Source organism: Pseudorasbora parva, chromosome 3 (genome assembly GCF_024679245.1).
Source record: "Pseudorasbora parva isolate DD20220531a chromosome 3, ASM2467924v1, whole genome shotgun sequence".
Taxonomy (NCBI): Eukaryota; Metazoa; Chordata; class Actinopteri; order Cypriniformes; family Gobionidae; genus Pseudorasbora; species Pseudorasbora parva.
This window is the reverse complement of record NC_090174.1, coordinates 29,082,185-29,098,934: the sequence shown is the minus strand read 5'-3', so window position 1 is coordinate 29,098,934 and position 16,750 is coordinate 29,082,185.

The window sequence follows — 16,750 nt, the reverse complement described above, 5'->3', positions numbered from 1 at the left end:
TGTGATGTCAAAACTGAAATGTCTTAATCATTACTTCAGTCTTCAGTTACACATCCTTATGATGATTTGATGCTTAAGAAACATTTATGATTACTATTAATGTTAAAAACATTTTTGATTAATTTGAAAATTCTAAAGAAAGGCTTTTATTTGAAATAGAATCTATATATAACATATCATAGAACATCCAGCACACATTCCTTTTTGATCCACATTCCTTCAAAATGTAAAACTACAATTCGATTCCAAATAAGTTGGGAAACAAATTGTGATTAAAAAAGGAATGCAATAATTTACAAATCTCATAAACTTGTATTTTATTCAAAATAGAATACAGATAACATAAATGTTGAAAGTGAGACATTTTGAAATCTCATGCCAAATATTGGCCCATTTTGAATTTCATGAGAGCTACACATTCCAAAAAAGTTTTTGAGTTTTGAGAGGATCACCAATTTCCCCAATGCTGCGGGAGAAATAATGGAGCCATATCAGAAACGAGTTTCTCTGAGAAAAATTGCAAAGAGTTTAAAGTTATCATCGTCTTCAGTGCATAATATCATCCAAAGATTCAGAAAATCTGAAACAATCTCTGTGTGTAAGGGTCAAGGCCGGAAAACCACACTGGATGCCTGTGATCTTTGGGCCCTTAGACGGCACTGCATCACATACAGGAATGCCACTGTAATGGTAATCACAACATGGGCTCAGGAATACGTCCGGAAAACATTGGTGAACACAATCCACCGTGCCATTCACCATTACTGGCTAAAATTTTATAGGTCAAAAAAGAAGCCATATCTAAACATGATCCAGAAGTGCAGGCATTTTCTCTGGGCCAAAGGCACATTTAATTCAGCCCTTAGTTCTGAAGCCTACATCTCTGATAGTATGGGGTTGCATGAGTGTGTGTGTGACATGGGCAGCTTACACATCTGGAAAGGCATCATCAATGCTGAAAGGTATATCCAAGTTCTAGAACAACATTATGCTCCCATCCAGACGTCGTCTCTTTCAGGAAAGTCCTTGCATTTTTCAACATGACAATGCCAGATCACATACTGCATCATTTACAACAACATGGCTGCGTAGGAGAAGGATTCGGGTACTGAAATGGCCAGCCTGTAGTCCAGATCTTTCACCCATAGAAAACATTTGGTGCATCATAAAGAGGAAGACGTGACAAATAAGACCTAAGACAGTTGAGCTAAGCCTGTATTAGACAATATTTTCTATTCCTAAACTTAAGCAACTTGTCTCCATAGTCCTCAGACGTTTTCAGACTGTTATAAAAAGAAGCGGGGATGCCACACAGTGGTAAACATGCCCTTGTCCCAACTTTTTTTTTAATATGTGTTGATGCCATGAATTTGAAAATCAACTTATTTTTCCCTTAAAATTATTAAGTTAAAAAATTTGATATGTCATCTATGTTGTATTCTGGATAAAATATTGAAATGTGAAACTTCCACATCATTGCATTGTGTTTTTATTCACAATTTGTGCAATGTCCCCACTTTTTGAGAATTGGGTTTGTATAAATTATAGCGTGAGAGTCCTGTGTGCAATGGGTTTGAATTGTCTTCATTGTCATCTCTGAAATTAAGGCATCCAGTAACTTCATAAGCTTTTTGATAAACCTTTTAATCTAAAGCAAATTTGTATTTCAGCAGCATTTTCATCCCTGACTATGGTAATATATTCATCACTATTTACTTCAGTCCCTTTGCGTCTACTAGAGAGGAAGACTTTGATTGTCAGATATGTCCTTCATGCACCTGCCATGAGGCCCTGATGAGTCCTTGTCCTTGATTTACCCCGTTATCACACTGTAATGTTTTGTTGTCATTACATCATTCATCTGTGTAGGTTTTTTCTTTTTTAGGTCAAAGCAGAATACCAGTGGAATGCGCATTATCACGTCAAGCTATTTTATCAGTGTTTCATTGAAATATCTTTTATGCTCATTTGACTGTATTTTCCCCATAATATTTGTGCTCATAAGTCTGTTGTTCCTTCATGTATTATCCACACATGAACTCCCTTAATGCTAGCTTGTTATTGATATAACACCCTGTACTTTCTTATGTAAGGCTTTTAACTTTGTCCGATGGATGACATTGTGTATGCCCTATATCTGTTATTAATATCAATGACACATAGGGACAGACCTAATGGACTGAGAATAGAGCACTGACCATCAGATTTGATGCTGGACGGAGAGGAAGAGAGTCCAGAGAGCGTCGATGAGACCTCCATTGTCTGTGGTTTTAATGGAATTATGTAATGCTGCCGTGCGCATTGGAGCACAGTGAGATGTGTTTAAGGTCATTGTGTTTCGTGGGATCTGTGGTAATAAACACTGTGGCTGGTTTACAGGCTGTGTAAAATTCAATAGTACTCTCCAGTAACATCAGATCTGTGGCCTCCAGGGGTTCGCAGTGTTTTCAGATGGGGACTGCCAGTCTGCATGGCACAATGCAATTCCAGTGGACACAGGATGCTCATTTTATTACACTTAAAATGAGCCCTTAGTTATCCCCAATGTTTTGTCTTGCGTTAATGTTGCATGTTTGGTTAGTGTTTATTATTCCTGTTCCTGTATTCTCCTGAGTGTCAGTTAATTAAAGAATAGGCATATTGAATTCTGTCGTAGTGTTTTCATTCAAGATGTTACATGTTTATTCATGTAAATGCGGTGGAGAGAGGGTTTCGAGGACAGAAGTGACCACAATCAAAATAGGCTACTCGGCAGATGCACGCCTTTTTATTCATGAAGAAGAGATGGAACTGGCTTTGAATTGTGGCGTATAATCTGTCCATATAAAATGTGGCAGTTTATTCACTTTCTGTCCTACCTGTTTGTCATCATATATTAAGCAATAGCCGAACCCAGTGACCTGGCTTTGATTTACAGCAAACAAAAGCCGTTGGACGCATCCATTAATGTGAATGATTAATTTGGAGACATCTGGGTGGAACGCGCAGAACTCGCTCTCCCTTCCAAAAATTTCCAAAACCTATCGGCCTTAGCGCTGAGCCTGCTGGGAGAGCTTTGCCACAAAGGGATTGACAAAGTAATTCCTCACCAGTCTGGAACTGAGGAAAAAACAGACGCAAGGAGGAAATTAGGGAAAAGTGTCTCTTGAAAATAGTTCATATAAATAGACTAGAATCAGCAGGAGGGGGAAGGGGGATCAGACACAGACAATTACTGGATGAGAGAAATTGGCTGGAGACTGGGAGGGATAGAAGGTGGATAGAAGGTGGAGTGAGAATGAGGTTGACACCATGCTGGTGGTGATTCATCTGGTCATCTGGAGAGTGAGACGTGTCCACTCCACCCGCTCCAGCAGCTGCTCCACCCGACTCCTCTGCTGGGTGCTGCTGTGTGTGAACAAATAAAACAGAGAGTGAGCTGTTGTAAAGATATGTCCTACCTTTGAGCTACTGCACCAAAACAAAAACCATCTCAGTCATACCGTTTCATGGTCACACCTCGATTCTGACTTTTTCAAGTATTTCCTTTATGAATCACACACACAGTACCAGTACTGATCCCTGATCAGTCAGCTCTTCAAACACATGTAACAAATAAAACAATCAAATCAATTAAATAGGACTGGAAAATATTACAAACAAATATTAGAGGATCACCAATTCCCCTAATGCTGCGGCGAGAAATAATGGAGCAATATCAGAAAGGATTTTCTCAGAGAAAAGAGTTAAGCTATTATCATCGTCTACAGTGCATAATATCATCCAAAGATTCAGAGACAGAGGTCAAGGCCGGAAAACCACACTGGATGCCTGTGATCTTCAGGTCCTTAGACGGCTACTGTAATGGAAATCACAACATGGGCTCAGGAATACTTCCGGAAAACATTGTCGATGAACACAATCCGTGCCATTCACCATTACTGGCTAAAACTCTATACTTCAAAAAAGAAGTGATATCCAAACATGATCCAGAAGTGCACGTTTTGTCTGGGCCAAGGCTCATTTTTAATGGACTGTGTCAAAGTGGTAAACTGTTCTGCGGTCAGAAGAATCTAAATTATTTGAAGTTCTTTTTGGAAAACTGGAACACCATCCAGACTAAAGAGGACAAAGACAACCCAAGTTGTTTTCAGCCCTTAGTTCTGAAGCCTACATCTTTGATGGTATGGGGTTGCATGAGTGTGTGTGGCATGGGCAGCTTACACATCTGGAAAGGCACCATCAATTCTGAAAGGTATATCCAAGTTCCAGAACAACATTATGCTCCCATCCAGATTTAGTCTCTTTCAGGGAGGACCTTGCATTTTTCAACATGACAATGCCAGACCACATACTGAATCATTTACAACAACATGGCTGCGTAGAAGAAGGATTCGGGTACTGAAATGACCACCCTGCAGCCCAGCTCTTTCACCCATAGAAAACATTTGGTGCATCATGAAAAGGAAGATGCGACAAATAAGACCTAAGACAGTTGAGCTATAGAAGCCTGTATTAGACAAGAATGGGAAGTTCCAAGTTTTCCTAAACTTGAGCAACTTGTCTTGATTGTAAAATCAACTTATTTTTCCCTTAAAATTATACATTTTCCCAGTTTAAACATTTGATATGTCATCTATGTTGTATTCTGAATAAAATAAGGTGAAAACAAGTAGCTTTGTCATAATTACAGCAGAAATACCAGAGGAAATTTCTTAGCCATATGGGGTGACTTCCTGGACAATAGGGGTGTCATGGACCTGTGAAAGAGGTGACTCGCATGCAGAATGAGTATCACAAGTTTAATAACCAAACAGTTATTTATTGACAAATTCAATAGCAAGGAAGAGTACACAGATCTGACGTTAAAGAGTTAGTTCTCCCAAAAATGAAAATTCTCTCATTAATTACTTGCTGTAATGTCATTTGACACCCGTAAGACCTCCGTTCATCTTCAGAACACAAATGAAGATATTTTTTGTTAGTGTCATTTCCTCTCTCAAGACCCATAAAAGGCGAGACATTGGCGATCGGAATCATGAATCAATCCGCTGATTCATAACCGTTCGAAACATTATTTTGAATTTGGCCATTAGGCCTATATCGTCACAGACACACAGCGCACGCTTTCACCAGAGTATTAATCACGCACACCTGCAACCCATCATTCATCACCACAATCACCAGGAGCACAAAAGGCACACATACGCACTCAGTCACTGACCGGTCTTGTTAGAGAAAGGTACTAACCTCTTCTGCTTACCTTAAGGACTCCCCCGATGATACTTACCCAGGGTTGCCAACTTTTAAGTTTAGGTTGGAGTGAGATTTTTTGAGGGCCGGGGGGGGGGGGGGGGGGTGATGCTTTTGATCTTGATTCAGTATCAGTTTATATCTAGTATATATACTGTACATAATAATATGTTTGTTTTGGCACTAATTTAAACATTTCTTGGGTCAAATTATATGTGCCATTCCTTAATATTCACTTGTGACTGCTTATATAAGTATCATTATTCATTAAAAAGATTAGGATGCAAGTTATTTAAATTTTGAAATTTCACATTTAAAGAAATCTAGTGTTTGATCATCATATCTAAATATTTATTAGAATGCAAAGACTGCAATATATTTTTGAGCAACTAGATTAGATACATGTATATTTATTAAAGGGCCATAAGGCACCTAATGGCATTACAAATAAACATTAATATTTTTTAGCCACAAAATGACTCTAATTTGCCTCTTTGAATTGGAATTCTCTATTTTAATATTAATTACTACACTAATTGTAATATAAATTTTAGAAGAAATACAAATATTAGAAGAAAAATATTTTAAGTGGTCATTTATTGACAATAATTGTTGCACAAATAGTATTTAGTACCAAAAGATCTCCTCAAAATATTCAATAAATATAATTTAATGAGTATGAGTGTGACCTATTAGTAAGGAATACCTGAGGGCTAAATACAAGAATAACATTAATGTTAACAATGTTGAATCTCTATAACTCTCCATAATAAAACGATCCTGTAAATATGGCTGACTTAATAATCAATAAACACTAAGCTGTACTGTTTACCAAAACTTGCAGCAAACATCTATATGGTGAAACTGTTGTGTATCCGCTTAAGCCATTTTAATGCATTGGCACGGCGCTAAAAGTATTGAGCGCTCATGGGCCACGTGACCAGCGCGCGCCGCAGGGAGACGAGAGCATGCAACTCTGCTTTTCAACGACTCTGGCTTTAACATTATGCCACATTAGCGCCAAAACGCTCTTTATTGTTTGAATTTCATTAAAACACATTTAAAAAAATTAAAGCTTATAGCTTTGTTTAATATCAAAAGCAGGTTTGGCAATTTGGCGTGAGATTGAGTTGGGCGGAGTGAGAGCGTGAGACAGAGCCTGAAAGCGTGAGTATCACGCCAGATGCGTGAGAGTTGGCAACCCTGCTTACCCATCTCCAGTGTCTTCTCCCAGTCTCCAACGATCTCCAGTGTCCAGCGTGTGTGTGTGTTTAGTGCTCTCCACCGTTCCTCTCCTGCGAATCCTCCTACGATCTCCAAGTGCACCCTGAGAATAACAGACCAGAACCATCACCTGCATAGCTTCACTCGGTCAAGTTAATTCTCTACTGGTTGCTCAATAAACCTGAATAACTCACCATCTTGTCTCTGTAGACTCTGTACTGTAACATATATAAGTAGTTATTTCGTTTTTTTGGGCACAAAAACTATTCTCGTTACTTCATAAAATTATTATAAAATCACTTTAGTGAGATGAACTTTGTAACAATGTCTTTAGTGCCTTGTATGGGTCTTGAGAGAGGAAATGACATTGGTGTCAATGAAGGCCTGTCTGAGCCATCGGATTTTTTTAAAAAAAATCTTAATTTGTGTTCCGAAGGATAACGGAGGTCTTACGGGTCTTGTTGTTGAACGAAATGGCGGTCAGTAATTAATGAGAGAATTTTCATTTTGAACTAACCCTTTAAGCAGGAATCAGGCATTGGTAACAAGCAGACTGCAATGGGCTGTATGTATCCCTGTATGGGCTGTATGTATACTGTAGTGGTCCACAGTAACACCAGAACAGAGAGTAATTCAACTTCAACGGGAGACTGGAGATGAGAGAGATGACTAGAGGGAGCAAACGACAAGACATGAACACCAAACAACTTCTTTTGGGGGATCAACTTTGATTAATGTTTCATCAACTAATTGCCTGTATATTTAATAAATACGAAGCAAACCAAGAACGTCGGGAATGTATTTCACGTTTCCGCTGCCTTTGAGTAAGGCTGAAACTATAGCGTCTTTCTGTTTTTAATAAATGTATTGAATATATGTCTATTATAGGCCTATATATAGTTATGATATTTGTGGCTGCATTACTAGATTAAAGTTATGTGCCACTGAGGCTAATCATGAGTGGTCCTTGTCCCCAAAAAGTTTGTGGAGTTTAGATAAAGGCTATCTGTTATGAACTGTAGGCTACATCAATAAATTACAACAATTTCGTGCTATGGGCACTGCCACTGATACAAGCAGCCAGAGTCTATTTTGCTTCTGCTTTGCAAATTTGCAGGTGTGACAAAGGCACATATAGGCTAGGCTAATGTGGATACAGGCATATGTTGTACCACTATACAACACTTATCCTTATTAGGAGAAAATATCTGTTGTTTTAACAAGAAAAAAAAAGTTGTTTTAATGAGAGAAGATGATGTTAAAGGGGTACTTCAGCGCTGGGAAGATGAATCTGTATTTAAACTGGGTAATCAATGTAGTAGAAATGTGAAATTATTTTTGAATTTGGTGCCTTCTAGACTGAGAAAATACAGAACATTTATTTTTGTCTCATGGGGACTACAATTCCCAGAATGCTTTGCTGCCCTGTGAGGCCATTCCCAAAGCCACCGCTACTGAATTACAGTGACTGAGTTGGAGAACAGACACTACAATTAAATACTGAAGGTGTATGTTCAATATTACGATCGAGTCGCAGCGTGAGTCTTACAGCACTAACGCTGCATGAGTCGGATTACATTTAATGTCATAAATGAGCTGATGAGCTCTCCTGATGAGAGCTGAGGAAATCGCAACCAAACTCGCGGCATACATTCACAACGCGTGTTCAGTCTGCCACGTTTTCAGTTCATGCCTTTGGAAGCTTAACTTTCATAGAAATTAATTTAAGAAGTTAAAAAACTTACAATGCTCAGCATAGGTCCGTTAAATGCCTGAAGCTGCGAGCTGAGCTGTGAGTGCGATCTCCCATCCCCCATTTGCAAGTTCAAAATATGCGGAAATAGCTTCCTTTGCTGGCTGTAGTCTTTAGCCTTTGGCCAAACATTCCAAAGATGACGCAAATATCATCGATTTACGTCACCGGAGTAATTTTTCCAGAAATAAAATGCATAAATCTCTCGTCTCAGGGGAATATGAGGGGGGTTGGGGTGGGGCACAATCATTTGAATATACTCCAGGGTTTCTACTGATACAAAGCCACACTTTAAAAATCACTTAATTGTTTTGTTTTTTATTACCATTAATGGATTTGCTATTCTGGGTTATTCTTGCTGGGTTGTTCTTAAAAAATCTCCTGTGCATTAGCCTAAATAAAAATAGACAATCATGAAAGAACAAATGAAGAATGCATGTTTAGACTGTTAAAACATCATTTTTATCGCTTGACAAATGGTACAACACACAAATGTGTTAAAATTGGCAACAATGACAACTACAACCCTAATCTATTCTGTCAATTTATTCACGTTTAAATCAAACTCTTATTTAGACGGATTGCCGAGTTGCCGTGACTTTTGAGTCTCTGTGTTCATGATATGACAAGCACCCCCGTCATTCACACAGAGACGCAAAACATGTAAGAGTAACATTTAATAAATAGTATGTAATATACACATACACTCGTATATATTCGGCTACAGTCTGGAGCCCTGTGTGGTGCGACTGAACGCGCGGGACCAAATAGTCTTCTTGTGACTCACAAGTAGACTATTCGACTCGATGCTATACAGATACTATCGTCACATTTTTAACATTTCAGTATGTACTTGGTACCGAAGTACCGGTACTTGTGACATCCCTACATACAACCATGTTTAATTTTCGTAAGGGGATCATGGTTCTGTGTAATCACAAACTATTAATCTATCGTCTCACATGCCTACCTAAACTAACACGAGTCAGTACATTACATCGGATTTGAGGTAAAACTTTTGTCGTCTTAACGTCATGTAAGCTTAAGAATTGTTGCTAATTAAAATGATTATTAATGAAAATATATGAACTTATCTTAAAACATCTGCAACCAGTGGCTTTGCCTTTTGCATTGTCTTTTCAAAATGACAGTTTGGGAGCGAATTTAAATGAATCAAGGCGGGAAGCACGTGAAACAACCAAGCGCTGTAGAATCAACCAAGCTTTGCGACCCAGCAGGTTTAACCCAACGACTGGAAATTTGAAACTACCCAATGGTTTTTAAAATGTGATCAAATAAACCAACAAAAATTACCCAAAAGTCTTAACCCAGCATTTTGGGTTAAAAATAACCCAGCATTATTTAGGCCCCGTTTACACTGCAGGCAAAAGTGGCCTTTATTTAGGGTAACGTTTTCATCTCCACACTTGATGATGTCAGCTTTCAGAAGCTCTCGTGCTGTAGCTGCGTGCTCGTCATTCTTTAGCTCCGCCCACACGATACGCCTCCAGACGCTCGTTTTTTTCCGGAAAGACTCAGTACAGCCTATATTTCTTTTATAAATATAATAAAACTAAAGACTTTTCGGAGATATGAAAGAAGCAATACTACTCTATAGGTACTCAAGATTGACATGAGATTGACTGAAACTGAGTGTTTCACCCCCCCTAATTGAGTATAAAGATCAAATGTGTGTTGTCATCAGGCTGAATTTGCATCTCAATTATCATAAACGGACATCCTGAGCTGGGTGTAATCTAATAGAGTAAAAGGGCGTGAGTTTGGCACAGAAAAGTAAACTGACAGCCTGAAGGCTTACTGGCACTAGCACTGGCAGGGAGGCATTAGAGATTAACACGTTAGCAGGGGCAGAGCACTTGACGATGAAGTGCTGGGGGTGCGTGTTAGGGGACTTAACCATGAACTCACACGTTGGCCCTGAAAAGTGAGTTTATACTCAAGTAGTCTGTGTAAGAATGTGTGTGTGTGTGTGTGTGTGTGTGTGTGTGTGTGTGTGTGTGTGTGTGTGTGTGTGTGTGTGTGTGTGTGTGTGTGTGTGTGTGTGTGTGTGTGTGTGTGTGTGTGTGTGTGTGTGTGAGAGTCAAAATATGAACTAGCTACTGGCTATAGGTAGCCTAGAAATCTTGACACACCCTAGCGGCAGCAAATCTAATCTGTCCGCGAGTGTCGTCTAGCAACTCTCAATACCCTTCTGAGCAGTAAACGCCAAACTCTTGCCAGGCCAATCACATCGTGTATAGAGTAGGTGGGCGGGGCCATAATGACGACGGCCGAGTTACGTTTGCGTGCTTCTAGTAAACACATAAGCTGGCGAACGGCGGTGTTTCGAATCAGCTTTCACCGCGACTCTGGAAGACTTGGAGTTAAGCTTTTCTCTGAGAAAAGAACAAAGAACGGCACTGAAGTCATTCTTAAAAAGGGAAGATGTGTTCGGAGTTTAGCCGACCGGATACGGTGAATGTTTAATCTATCAACAAGCTCTGTTTCACCTTCGTTGCTCTGGTTGGTGTAGCGCTATCCTATCGCGTGCAGAGGGAGTTTGAAAGACAACCGTTTATCCTGCCCCTCGGATTGAGCCCTGTCAATGGTGAGTTTCCAAACCAAACATCTTGATGTGGGTCTGGCTTGTCAGGCTAGGCTATAGGTGTATGAAAGATCAATTCAAAAAGTTTCACAATAAATTTGGAAACAAATTTTGAAAAACCAGGTGCTGTGTTTGCTGTGATCACACAGAACGCGTTTTTCAGGTTAAAAAAACGCAAGGCTTCATTCAGAAAAGAGCAGTGCGACATTTTTTTTTTTAAACATTTGTTTCCAAAATTTTCAGTCTCAGTCAGAAGGTTGTGACCTATTAGGCTGCATATCTCGGCTGCCACATCAACCAAGCTTTGTCGAAGGACGTCTCAGTTTGAAGGACCCTTTAGAGACAGCCTTTTTTGCATCCTTCATTTGGCTTATTTTGAAGGATGCATCCTCTAATCACACACAATCCTTCACAGACATTCCAATTCACGAAAAAGAATAAGCAGAAAATTAAGGGGCACTAAACTTGTCCAATTTTACTGTGTATTGCAATACAAAAAAAATGAAAAGAAAATTGGAGATGAGGGCATTTTTAAAAAAAAAAAAAAATTCTTACAGTTCCTTTAATATGCAGTAATTAGGAGTTTATTGAGGCAAAAGTCCAGTTAGTTAGTATGAATTGGACCTTAAAGGAAGTGTATGTAAGATTGTGGCCATAACTGGTACTGCAATCACTTTCCCCTTTCCCCCTCTCCCCTGACTCGAGGTTGCCAGATAAGCTGCAGGATCCAGCAGGAGCGTTTGTAGCTGCAGCTGTGGTAACTAGAGCAGAGCTGGTAACCCAGATGCAGAAACACTACTGACTTCACGATTGGTCGATAGGTGGAGGGTGGAGCTTCAGGCCAAAACCCAACATGTCAACATCAACATCAGTTGAGGACTGCTACAACAACTTTTAAATGACAATATCCTGGCCGGACTACTGTTGTCAGTGATATATTTATTTGAAATTAACATGATTTCTTAATGTCTAGTGACATCAGGGCCATTTTATGATACATTTAAATACATTTCTTACATACAGTTCCTTTAATCTAAAGTGTGACTAAATCATTTTAATATAAAGTATTTTAAAATTATAGTTGTAATAGTTTGCTCCAGAAACATTTATGCTGTAGCCATTTACACTTACTAAACTCATTCTAGTGTTTAATGCTGAAGAGGACTCTAGCCTACAAGCCTCTGAAGGACTGGACTAGGAAGGATGCAGCCTAGGAGGATTAAGCCTTCCATTTTAGAAGCACCCCCACTGTAAAGCCTAATGCTCAAAATAATTTATTGGTTTGAGTAGGTCAAACTTAAATTAAACAAATGAGTTATCACACTCTAAAAAATGCTGGGTTAAAAACAACCCAAGTTGGGTTGAAAATGCACCAACCCAACAATTGGGTTGTTTTAACCCAATGGTTGAGTTGTTCTTACCCAGCAATTGGGTTGTCTTAAGCAACATTTAACCCAACCACTGGGTTAAAACAACTCAACCATTGGGTTAAAACAACTCAATTGTTGGGTTAGTGCATTTTCAACCCAACTTGGGTTGTTTTTAACCCAGCATTTTTTAGAGTGCAAATTAACCTTTATGAGTATATGGAACTTTATTTTTGTTATTTAAAAAAATGACACATTTTAAGTAATCTGAACTATTTCATTGTTTGTTGAGTTTTATGAACTTGTTTCCAATCAATCCGTGCATGGCCAAATCAAAAAACATACAGTCCAACTAGTCTGATTTCCAAAGTAGTCATTTGAATGAGTTGGTTCTTTAGTAAATCAAACTGATACTGACTGGTTGTTCATATGATATCTAAACATACACATTATGTATTTTGTCAGAAGTATTTTATAAACATAACTGAATGAATGTTACCACATTGTTTGTTTAATAACTTTTATTGTATTATTGTTGGATTTCATTTGACACATTTATAAATACTGTAAAAATGTATTATGTCTCTGTAAACACATCTTTTACAAGAATTAGTTTACATATTGAAATTGTCTCATTATGTTGGCAATGGAATTGCATTTCACCCCAAATTTTAGCCTACTTTAAAAAATGACAAAAAGTACAATGCGTTGAACTGTTAAAGAAAATGGATTTGTTGAGAGGATTTTGAACCAGATTCTGAATCAATAATTTCTTTATTATTCATACCTATTCCCAATTTCAGTTCAAACAACAAATATAAATGTTCTCAGGCTTAAATGTGGCACTCCGCCCTTTTGAACTAAATGTTTTAGTTAGATATTTAGTTAGATAGTCACCTCATGATTATGTCAACTAATAATGTTTGCAGAGCAGCGAGGTCTTTCCAGGGAGTTCCTGGTATGCTTTTCTCAGAGTGGTAAGATCTGGTTTCATATATCAAGTTTTAAAGTCAATATATGTCGATCTGTATCACATGGGAAACCGGTGACTTCATGAATGTAGAACAGTTACATGTAGTCATCCATAACAGACTACATATAGTCAAGCAGTAGACTTTGTTTTTGTTGAAATTTCTAAATTTGTCCAAAAAGCAGCGCTATATTTGTGTAATCACAGGAACAGGACTTTAATATAGCAGTATTTCCTTGTCTTAATAGTTCATGCAAATATGTTTGTTATTTTTTCTTATCAGTGTGCTTGCAAACATTCACTCACTGGCTATAAATAACTTTGCCTTAAAGGACGTAGATTTGGTCAATGTTTTAGCATAGTAAAAAACAATGACAGCCCCATGAACTGGCTGCAGGCCACAACAGAGACATATCAATTACATAATATATAATTATCACCATGAGCAAACACTGGAGTACTGTGGGTTATTTTCTTCTATATGTGTGTGTGTGTTTGTAAGCTCCAGCTGTGCTGTCACTTAAGGAAACCCACTAAACTCGCTGTCCTTTGCCCTCTGAGAGGATCTAAATTTGCTGTGCTAAGCAGAAATTGAACCTATAATTACATGCACATTAAAACACAAACCTGACCCCAATAATCTCAGCTCCCCTAAAGACTCTTGAACTCATATCTTAAGTCTGTTTTTATATCCAATACACAACACAAAACACAAGCCAATGCAAATGATGTCAGCATTGATACACATATAAACTTGAGCACATTACCAGTTCTCTATTCCAGACATCGCAGTCACAAGATCCTAGAGGCCGTGACATCGGCATGCCCTGTAAATAGAACACCTATACAGGGAATTCTCCTCTTGACTGGGTTTATATACGAGACTGGGTTGATGGACCGTGTGGCCTCCAGATGGGCACTCAGGTCTGGACAGCGTGATCAGAAGTGAACAAATGCAGGAATCTAAATGGAGCAGAAAGACAAACATGGCAGACTGCTCATTTAGTCTTTCCAGACAGTTAATGAGGATGGACACTAAATGAAAGGGGTCAAATGAAGTGCAAAGACCACAATATAGCCGTAAGAAGAAATTTAGGAGGTGGACTCTTATCTAAAACAAATCAAGAGTGTTTTTTTAACAAGTTTTATGTTAAATGCTTGAACTAAGGTCTGTGGTGAACACAGGCTCAATATATATTTCACGTTTTATTCTACTGATGTATGAAATACATCAAAACTCTTGTGATTTTTAAAAGCTTTTAGTTTAGGTGCTTGCTAACAAGTGGCTAAAAGAGACTACAGCCATTGTCAGAGACATTGAACATCATCAGCCGAGCAGGTAAACTCATCTACTCACAGCCTCAATGTGTTTCTAAACTATTAACTCAAAGTTTCAGGAAAAATGTTTTTACACAAAGACTGAAAGAGTTGGAAGCTAATGGTGCACTGAAATCATGCGACTGGTTTGTTTGTTAATATAGGTTTAGCTTTTGACATCTGCTGATTTTATTTTCACTTTAAAATTGTATTTGTTTAAAAAGTTGTGTTCATTTGTGAAGATTACGCTTTTTTTTAGTCGCAGACCTTATTTTTTGCTATAACTCAATGGAAAAATCCTATTGGGTTTTGTCGAGGGAAACAGAATGATGCTAACTTCTGGGTTAGCCTACAAAAGGGGAACTCCTTTGACCCTCAAATTTCAAAGGAAGACTCTCACCTGTGCGGGAGTAAGAAAATAAATGCGTGCAATGTTAATAATCTTGATTGGGCATGATATGAAGATGCAAGGGCAGCGTTAGCCGTATTTCGTCTTTGTTTCCATGGCAACCCCAAAGTGCTGTTTGGAGGTGTGACGCTGCTCGGAGTGTGGCATGTGCCAAAGCTTATCTCTTGTTCGCTAAGTTTCTATTCATAGTGCTCGATGGTGAGCCATGCTGAGGATGGGCATGTGGTGGGTACAGTTGGGCTATGCAGCCCAGCCCAGATCAGAACGCATCATGCTGATTTTAGAGAAACGCAGGGTAGAACGCGAGGGGGGTTGGTAGAGCGCAGGTGTGCGGATGGGCTGCCTGCAAAACCTCAATTCCCAGGAGTTCTGTTCAAGTTTAAGTATCACCTGCTATCTAACAGTGATGGGCTTTAGTGACACACTAAAAAAAAAAAAAAAAAAAAAAATATATATATATATATATATATATAATTTTGGAATAGTAATATTCATTTTATATGTGAAAACATTTCATTTTGATTGTGCTTTATTGAAGAAAGAGTTATGCCCACCTTTACATTTCAACATAACTAATACACTGTAAAATATTGTTGTTGGTTTTTGTTGGTTTAACTTAAAAAAAGTAAGTAACCTGGTTGGAGTTTTGAATTTTTAAAAATTTGTTTAATAAATAGAAACTCAAAATATTATTGTGTCTGAACCACATAAAAAATTTAATCATGAAAATAGCACTATTTGGCATGTTTCACTGCGTCATCGGAAATAAAACACACAATAACCCAATATGCTTACAAAATCTTTTAATAATATTTTGGTTGTAGAATCTCTTCTCAAAATTGTATTAACTCAAAATTGTAATTTCAGTGAACTCAAAATTTTAAGGCAACCAGGTAACTTTTTTTCTAAAAATGTTTTTGCAGTGTAGCAATTTAAACTGTAAAAAGATTATTTGAATAAGTTATATTAGTCTTTCTACTTCCAAAATGCAGTGTGTTACTTTCCTTATGTGAAATTTACTAGCAATTTCAGAATGAAAATTGTTTCAATGCAAATCCTACACCTTTTTCTTTTTTTCCCTTTTTTTTCTTGTTATTTGTAACGAATAATCAAATAAATATTTGCATTATTTCATTAATATTATTAGTATTTTGCTGTCATGAAATGTAGAAAATATAATTATTCCTACAATTATTTATCTGCTGTCATATCTTTCAAAAGCTTCCACGCATTAAAGGCTCAGTGATTTTGACTCCATCTGTGACTGGACCCAAAAGTCCAGCCTCACAGTGAGGAGAGCTCAACTACCATCACTGGACCTTTTTTTTTTTTTTTTTAGCAGAGTGGTTGGGCCTGGGAACAGAATCTATGTAAATAACAGCTTTTGTTGGTGATTGTTCAAGCTCAATTGGCACCTCTGTAATGGGCTTTTGTAAAGTGGATCAGTGAGGAGAATGGCACGGCTCTATGCCACAGAAAACAATCCATTGTGGGCTCTGCCAGTTCAGTGCCAGGGACACAGAGAGTTGCTGAGAGAAATTGATCTGGTCAGGCTTAACCCCTAGTCTTTCATGTGTCTATGGCTTTGGCCAGAATTGGCTTTGTTAGAATCAGCCTACGCAAGGTCTTTCCGACCCAATGATCAGCACTTTACTCCCCTGGGAGAAGGGAGAGAGGCAGTGGACTGCACTGAAGCCACCTTTATTCCCCATTGTGCCCATGCACGGGTACATCAATGGTGTTGGGTAGAAGCCTGAGCAAAAAAACTGCTGGGAAAGACACTTTAGAATAAAACCCCAGGGGGAATCAACAACAGCTTGTTGTTGGCTGCCTATACACAGGCACCACCCTGTACAAATTAGTTCACCAGTTT